Source organism: Bactrocera neohumeralis, chromosome 3 (genome assembly GCF_024586455.1).
Source record: "Bactrocera neohumeralis isolate Rockhampton chromosome 3, APGP_CSIRO_Bneo_wtdbg2-racon-allhic-juicebox.fasta_v2, whole genome shotgun sequence".
Taxonomy (NCBI): Eukaryota; Metazoa; Arthropoda; class Insecta; order Diptera; family Tephritidae; genus Bactrocera; species Bactrocera neohumeralis.
This window is the reverse complement of record NC_065920.1, coordinates 27,701,016-27,709,990: the sequence shown is the minus strand read 5'-3', so window position 1 is coordinate 27,709,990 and position 8,975 is coordinate 27,701,016. Positions and strand designations below refer to the sequence as shown.

The 8,975-nt window shown below is 32.0% G+C and overlaps 1 protein-coding gene across 1 annotated transcript in view; it reads left to right on the top strand.

Moving 5' to 3' along the window:
* Window positions 1–7,506: 7,506 nt before the first annotated feature.
* The window catches only part of LOC126753317 (uncharacterized), a 10,641-nt gene continuing 9,172 nt past the window's right edge, over window positions 7,507–8,975 (top strand). The window contains exon 1 of the mRNA XM_050464671.1: window positions 7,507–7,624. The gene's annotated coding sequence lies outside the window, so the exon portion shown is untranslated. The remainder of the gene's footprint in view (window positions 7,625–8,975) is intronic.

Sequence of the window (8,975 nt, the reverse complement as noted above, 5' to 3'; positions counted from 1 at the left end):
CAATGTCGTACCTATAAATTTACACTATATACATACATATAAATATTATTGAATAATTACCTAGTCGTGATTAATCTGAAAAAAAATTAATAGGCTATTTGCATATGAGAAAATTATTATAAATAAATAAGTTATAAACAGCAGCATTTTTCATTTAAGTTTGTACAGAATATTTACTAAATTCTGCCGAGTCTTACCGTATCATTATAATTTCATGATTATACTGAAAAACCAAATAAAGTTGCAAAAATTGTATAACAGAGCTAATAAGCGTAAAGTGCAATGAAAATAAGAAAATACGATAACTTCGGTTGCAACGAAGCTATAATACGCTTCACAAATAGAAAACTTTCCCACACAATGCTTAGGTTACTTTTAGATGACAGCTGTATGTTATAGTAGTGCGATGTCGGCGGTTTTGGCAAATGTGCAGCTTCTTGGGGAGGGAAGAACAAGATCAGAGCGATATCTCTGGAACTGAGGAAAAATTTCACGTGTATACATACAGGCAGACATGGCTAAATCGACTAAGGTCGACGTTGCTGATCATTTATACTATATAGAGCAGGTTAATTAATAAGTTCCCGGACTACCATAATAAAACATATTTTTTGGCAAAATTCTTATTTTTTTATTAAACATAGTACTTATCCTTCAAAGGTGATACAATAAATATAGCGACCATCAAATTGCCATTTTTTGTAGTACGATTTGCTTCACCTCTTCATTCGACAAATATATCTTCCCAGCGAGCATTCATTTGAGATCTGAGAATAGTACATAGTCGCTGGGGGCCAGTTCTGGAGAATATGATGGATATGGAAGCAATCTGAAGCCCATTTCGAGAATTTTTTGCCATCGTTTTCACTGACTTGTGGCACCGTGCATTGTCTTGGTGAAACAGCACTTTCTTTTTCGTCAAATACGGCCATTTTTCGCCCTTCAAACGCTGCAATAATGCTGTGTAATAGTCACTGTTGATGGCCCTTCCTTTTTCAAGAGAGTCAATAAAAATTTTTCCATGCGTATCTCGAAATTTGGACGCCATGACTTTGCCAGCTGACTGTTGCATTTTTCCACGCTTTGTAGCGGGTTCATCGTGTGCAGTCCTCTCGTATGACTGACGATTGGACCACGGAGTGAAATGACATCCCTTTTTACATATCAACGGAAAACGCTTGAACATCTCTTACGCTTGAAACTTATTACGCTCGAACATCGTCAAACACTGCTCCAAATCATCAACTCCTCGTTGGTTTTGGACAAAAGTGAGCTTTTTCACACCCAAATATTCGTGAATGATATGATGTACATGTTGAGTTGATATCTTTAGAGTGCCTGCTATCTCGAACAATTTCACTTTACGGTCATCCAAAATTATTTTGTGGACTTTTTTGATTTGATACTTTTCACCGTTTTCGGTGCTTATTTCACCACGTTTAAACTTAGCATACCAATCCTTGACGGTTGATTTTCTTGAGACAGTGTCCGGAAACTAGTCATCAAGCCAAGTTTTTGCTTCAACTGTATTTTTTTCTTCAAAAAGCAATAGTTCTTCAGCACGCAAAATTCCTTTTTATAAATTTTTTTTTTTCACAAAAACAAAAGTTGATTCACTCAAAATTATATACATAATTCGCTAACTAATGATCCGACAGCTGTGAAAATTATACACGAAAGTTCGAGCTAACTAAATATCATATAGATTTAATTCTAGTAGCGCCATCTATGTGTAAGGGAGTTTTCAATTGACCTGTTACTTATTAGTTCTCTTTGAAGCCCAGAATGAAGGATGTTTTCAAACGCGTTTTTTCTCAAAATTACTGTTTTCGAACTTGCGTATGTACATATGTTAGTTAGAAAAGCTTTCATCAATCGTTCAGCAGTTTCTTTCCTTAAATGTATGTATATAGTATTTCAATGAATGAAAGAAAAAACTCAGTCCGATAGTGTCAAATAATATTATGCAAGGGGTGAACTTGTGAACTTCAGAAACTGGATTTTTGTTTGCGTAATCTATATACAAAAAGTTTATTGTATATTTGACAATATTCTCCGAAAATATTATTATTAAAAGTTTCGCAGACATGAGTACTCATATAAGAAAATGTAACGTAGTGTAATCTCATCGGAAAGTTACGAATCTAAAATTTTTCAAAATTACTATTATGTTGAATTCCGGAAATGTAACTTTGCTTATATTCATTTGTAAAAACAGGTCTCTTAAATATGAGGTAAATGCGTTCTTTCTGTCTTGCAAGTGAATATAACACCTCAATGCAAACACTTTGGCACTGAAAGTTAATGTAATTTTTTCAAATTCTCTATAGGAAACCTTACAAGCGATTATATTAGTTTTTTCACTTCCTGCATATGTTTATTGTACTTATTTTGTTCTTGTTGTTAAATTTTGTGGAGCGCTGAGTCATATACCTACGGCTTTTGAATGCTACGCAGTTCAGCAGTAACACCCTAATTAACGGTGAAAAGTGAAAAAACACCTGTGAATAACCACTAATGAATATGTCACATGCATACATACATACATATGTACAAAGTATACGTAGATTTCCGCATTTTTATACCCCAAACAGTGTATATTAAGGTTGCCACGAAGTTTGTAACACTCAGCAGAAACACCGGAAGCCCTATGAAATATATTTATGTATATGTAAAGAAATGATCAGCGTAATGAGCTGAGTCGATTAAGCCATGTCCGTCTGTTCGTCTGCCTTTTTATCGGGTTAATTTTTCGTCGAGATCTTAAATTGAAATCGTACAAAATACAGCTCGTACAAGAATAGAAGCCACGCGACCTTCTCAAGCAACTTCGCTTTGCTCTATGGGCTTTTGAAAAGTTCCGAGAAGATCCGACGTTTTCGACATCGCTTTCTGGCTCTATGTGCAAATAAAATTTTTGGGAAAAGAACAACCTGAAGATCCGACGTTTTCCATCCGGAAAAAACAACGGTTTTGGTTTTAGCGATGGAATTAGCGGACCATATTTTTCTGAACGTCACTGGCAAATGGGTTATGTACAAATAAAAATGCCGCATTTGGGACGATTTGTTTCAACGAAACGGCGCGAAGCATCCATATTAAGAGCTGCCATTTCATCGATTGGCCAGCAGATCATGTGATACCACACAGTAAGACTTTTTCCTGTGGGGACATGTCTATGCAGACAGTAGCGCTTGGAATCAGGCCTTTGAGCAAATTTGTGAGTTACCAGCCAACGGATGGAGCATCTGAGACGTAGCCGCGGTCAACATTTGGAAACAAAATTTCAAAAATAAGTGTCAAGGAATGTTCTTTCGAATGATAATAAACATCCCCATTAAATTTGAAGTTTTTGTGGTTTTTCGTATGGTATGTAGTAGCTGGTCGATCAAAAAGTTCTTGTAGGAAACTTGAACCTGTGTAGGGTATTATAGCTTCGGCGCAACCGAGATTAAAGTATTTTCTTGTTTATTATATATATAACACTTTCCGTAAGTAATAAATATATAATATAGGCAAGGAAAAACACCAGAAACGTGCAAAACAGACTCAGCAAATAACGCAAAAAATGGCTGGAAACAATGGCGTTTACACAAAACTCGCCAACGTTCGTGAATCTTACAGTACTATGAACTTGTAAATTTATAAATAATTGCCTTCATACCTTTTACTATTTTTAATGTTCGGTGCGAATACTCATTTGCATTTATTTGGTACATATAAATTTGTCGTAGCTACATATACATATACCTTTTTTCTACATATGTGTCTAGTAAAGTCTTAATCTTCCAGTGCAAATACGTGAATATAAAACACTAATGTGCACTTAGATTTAAATGCCTAATTATTTTAATCGCTTTAGTACGCCAAATTGCGAATAAATACAACAACAAGTATAGCAAACAAAATATACAACAGATCCGAATGCCAGTATCTACAAATTCCACTCGAATCGACAACAGCCGACGTGACTTAGAGCAGCAGAATTAGCTTGGAAATTGCTCAAATGCTTTGACTTAATGATGACGACCGCTGGCTTAGATCATCAGTCGAATAATGATCAACTATTGAATGTAGATATATCAGAAATACTATTTATGAGACGTAAGAGGCGTAATTCTGAAACAAAACAAGTACACTACAAGCCACCAATCGGTTAAATCACTGGTTAATTAACCTACAATTCTTTGAAACCAAACCACTATCCTACAAGCCACCAATCGGTTATGTCACCGGTTAACTACCCGACAGCGCTACCAGAGATTTCTGTTAAAGTTTCTATGAGTTTCTTAAAGGCCAGTTGAGAATTCTAACCGAAACTCTTGTGTACGTGTTGATCGTTTATCACTTTCTAACGCAAAAGCTTTATGAGTGTTTGTCACAATGTTTTCTTATTCTTTCAATGTATTGCAATTTGGGTAGCCGTGACTTGCCGGGAGACAACAAAGAAAATAGTTTGGTAGTTTGTATTGTATGTAAAGTTATGTTCAGGAGAGTCGTATTAAGTCGTAATTTGGTAGAAGTAATGTTAGTGTATGTATACATATGTGTTAATACTAAACTTAATGATATACTCGTATGATATATAGTACAATTTGGGGTAAAAACAGCACAAACAGATGTACATATGTATGTACAAGGAGCGTTCCAAAGTAAACAGGACTTAAAAAAACAGAACAAATAGTTTTTTCGGCAAAATCATGAATTTCAATGAAGGAATTTCCGGTGATCACGGATTTTGATTGGCCCACATGTTGCTCGTCATTTATGTCCTCACGACCACTGTGAAAACGTTGAAACCACTGGTGCACTCTGCTACGGGATAGGCAATCATCACCATAAACTTGTTTCATCAATTGAAACGTTTCGGTAAAAGTTTTACCAATTTTAAAACAAAATTTAATGTTGGCTCTTTGTTCGAAGCTCATTTTCGCACCGATAACACAAACATACTGACACTGAAAACGCAACAATTTTCACTTCTAAACAATGAAATAACATGAAATTCTCACTGAACAATCGATAAAGATAGTAGATTCTAACGCACCTGTCGACATATAGATGGCGCCACCAGGGGGCGGTAGATTCAAAAAGTCCTGTTTACTTTGGAACACACCTTGTATGTATTTGCTTCAGACCAATTGAAGTTTATGCCTCTAAGTTCCGCATGATGTAAGGTGACTGTAACTCGTACTACTTTGAGTGCTGTAGGCTGTTCGAGCCATGTGCCATGCTGAGTATGCCTAACATTTGTAAATACATATCTTCGTAATATAAAAACTAGTATGAGTATTATATTTAAATACACACATATGCACTTAAATATGTTTCCACTTTTACTCTCAGAAAATAAATATGTATGAGCTGCGCATCGCATTATGTCTAGTGATGTCATCAAGCATAGAAATTCTTGCAGTGACGTAATCTCAGTATCCTCCCTCTTAACAACAATTGCGTATTCGTACGCAACTATTATGTGTACTACAAATGTATTTTCCAGGGTGACTGCCACTTCAACTTTCTGCGTTTAAATAATATGCCGTTTTGGCGATTAAGTTCAGTTTACGAGCATTCTTTTGCCATTTATGAGAATGAATATGCTCAAATATTGCTTTGTCTTTTCAAAGTTGCACCCTGAACTGGATATCGTAGTCTACCACGAAGTTGGTAACAACCAGAAGAAGACATTGTACACCACATAATACCATATATATGTATGTTCATACATATATAAATATGTACATAAATGATCAGTGTGACGATCTGAGTCAATTTAGCCATGTCTGCGTGTATATATCGGCGAACAAGTGTCTTAGTTTTTGAGATATCGTCCTGAAATTGTGTACGGGTCATTTCCTTCACAAGAAACTGCTCATATCTCGAAACCGCCAATATCGGACCAATATAGCATATAGTTGACATACAAACTGAAAAATCCAAAAGATTTTTTTGTATGAAAAACTATTTTATTTGTTAAAGTATCCCCACTAACTTTGTCTTGATTTATTACCAAAGACAATGTTATAATTTTTGAAGAAATTTTCCAGTTCTTGTTTGAAAAGCTTTTTTATTTAAGAAGATATCTTGACGAAATATGGTAAGTATGTATACAAGTAAAGTTTTCAGTAAATGTCTCATTAACCACATATTAAATTTCGCCTTTATGAAACGCTAAATCATATTACTTTTACCGTGCGATTCTGTAACTTGAGACAGTCTCAAGTCTCTAAATTTGAGATTTTAAGTTAGAGACAATTTTTGAGACTTGAGATGATATTGCTATTCTGTAAGTGACAGTCACAAAATCTATTACATTTCATTATTCAGAGATGTTTTTACACTTGAATGAAAATAAATATGTCGATAACAAATAATTAATTTTCTATAACATAGTCAAAACACATAATTATCAATGAAAATAAAAATATATGTTGACTTTGTTTCATAATATTTACGAAATTTATGTAAAATTGATTTATTTTTAACCTTTTCGTGTTTGAGTTGCTTACAAAATATAAAGAAACGACAATCGATTAATATCTATGATGATCTCTATTCAGTATATTCAAAATGGCAGACAAGAGTTCGTTTTAGTTTTGTGACCTGCTAACTACCAGGTCTCAATATTTTGAGACTAACGCTAGAGACTGTTTAGTGAATAGTAACTAGTCTCAAATTGAGACTTTGCCTCAAAATGTCTCAAATAGAGACTAGAGACTGGTTACAGAATCCCGCTATTAGTCACATAAGCAGTAATAATTTTCTTGGAACACTGTTTCCCTGAACATTGACAGATCCGATCATACCATAACTAGCGTGACACAGCACGTAGCGTACTTAGTAAGCATTACCTCATAAAATATGGAATACTACTGTAAAACAAGCATACATACATACATTGAGTGTTGTTGTGAACATAATACACAACATAAACATTGCGCAAAAGTAATGAAAAAACTCGCACAACTGGTTTCGAATTTGTTACGAAAAGATGCAAAGCAAAACGCAAAAGTATTTGACAAAAAAGTCAAAAGCTGCGCTTAGCAATCAACCAGAAAGCATTAGACCAAGAGCAGGCGAAGATAAATACCACAAAAACTAGAAAAAATACATAAAAACGAGTAACAGGCTCCACCCGAGGGGAATCCGGTTCCCACATCATAACAATTGCGTTCCCACTCAAACAACTGACAGACCGCCAGCCGTATGGGCGTTCGGATCCATAGCAATTGAGCGGCAAATTTCATTGAAAACAAGCACTGACTAAACACTCAAATGAAAACAAATTTATTTTGGGATAAAAGTTGTTTACCATAAGCAAATGGTGACACATTCCGCCACTGGTGGGGGTCGTGAGTGAAAGTTCTTTGGGTTTGGCACTTTTTCCTCGCTGTTCCACTCAAAACAAATCTGTCTAGCGCTTACTCGAGCGTGCTGCTTTACTGTGTATGACAATCATATTATTTACGCATACTTTTTTGTTTTGTTTGTGTGTAGTTGTGCGCTTAGTAATGCCAGCAGCTAGCAAGTCAGTAATCCAGTTCGATGCTTGGGTACCCATGCCGCCACAGTTGCGCCCGTGTCGTGCTACTTACAAGACGTCTTTAACGCAGTGTTCTCTCAGGTTAGCCAAGAAGGAAGTGTGGTGTTGTTTTGTTTGATAAAAGAAATTTTATTCTTCTTTTTAACAAGATTTTTTTTTAATATTTTCAAAATAGTATTTTTGTCTTAAGTTAACAGTTTTAAAAAATATTAAAACTTTAAAATATTGAAAATTCGTTAAGTTGAAAGTGTTTGAGTTTAATTTATTAAAGCATTTGAAGAAAATGTATTGTTAATGTGAAATTTTAAAGCGATTTTTGGTTTTTTCTAAATTAATGTTTTACACAAATACGTTTATTTTTTTCGCAACGCTTTCTTTGTTTAGCAAATATATTATAAAAAAAACATGTTTATTAAATAAATCTCAGTAAATTTTTTTGTTAATAATAAAAAATTAATATAAAATTAAAAACCTAAAACAAATTTATAAAAAAAATAATAAAGATTTTTACTATCAATACTTTTCCTTTTAAAAATATTAAAACAATAAAGTTAATAAAAAAAAACAGTTTAATGAAAAGAGGTTAATTAAATTTTTTTTTAAAAGGAAACTAATTAAAAAAAATTAATTTATAAAAAAAAGTTTAATACCAAATTTTTATTATCAAGACCTTTCCTTTTTTTAAAATGTTAATTATTTTTTTTTATAAATAATAAGAAAAGTTAAATTAAAACTAAAAAGGAATTATTTTTTATTATCAATACTTTCTTTCTTTTAATAAAAATTTTACCACAAAAAAAAGTGCAAAAAAAATTAAAAACCAAGTCTATTAAAAAAATTTTTAATAAAAATTAAATAATAATAATAATAACAATAATTAAAAAAAAAATTTTAATAAATTTTTTTATTAAAAGAAGTAAATTAAAATTAAAATACAAAAATAAATTTACAAAAAAAATTAATACTAAAATCTTTATTAACAAAACCTTTCCTTTATTTAAATGTAAATTAAATTAAAAAAAAAAATATTAAAAAATATTTATTAAAACTAAAAAAAAATATGTATATATATATATAAAAAAATATTAATTATAAAAAAATATTAATACAAAAATGTTTAACATCAAAACTTTCTCTTTGCTTAATAAAAATATTAAAAAAATGTTAATTAAATTATATTCTTAAAAAAATTAAATTAAAATTAGAAACAAAATAAATTTATAAAAAAAAAATGAATACCCAAATCTTTATTATCAACACTTTTTTTAATAAAAATGTTAAAGCAAAAAAAAATATTAGAAAAATATAAATTTAAATGTATTATTTAATTAAAAAATGTTAAATTAAAATAAAAAAAAAATTAAATTTAATACAAAAAGGTTTATTAAAAAAATTAATAAAATTTCCTAAAACATGTTGAACAATGTGACTT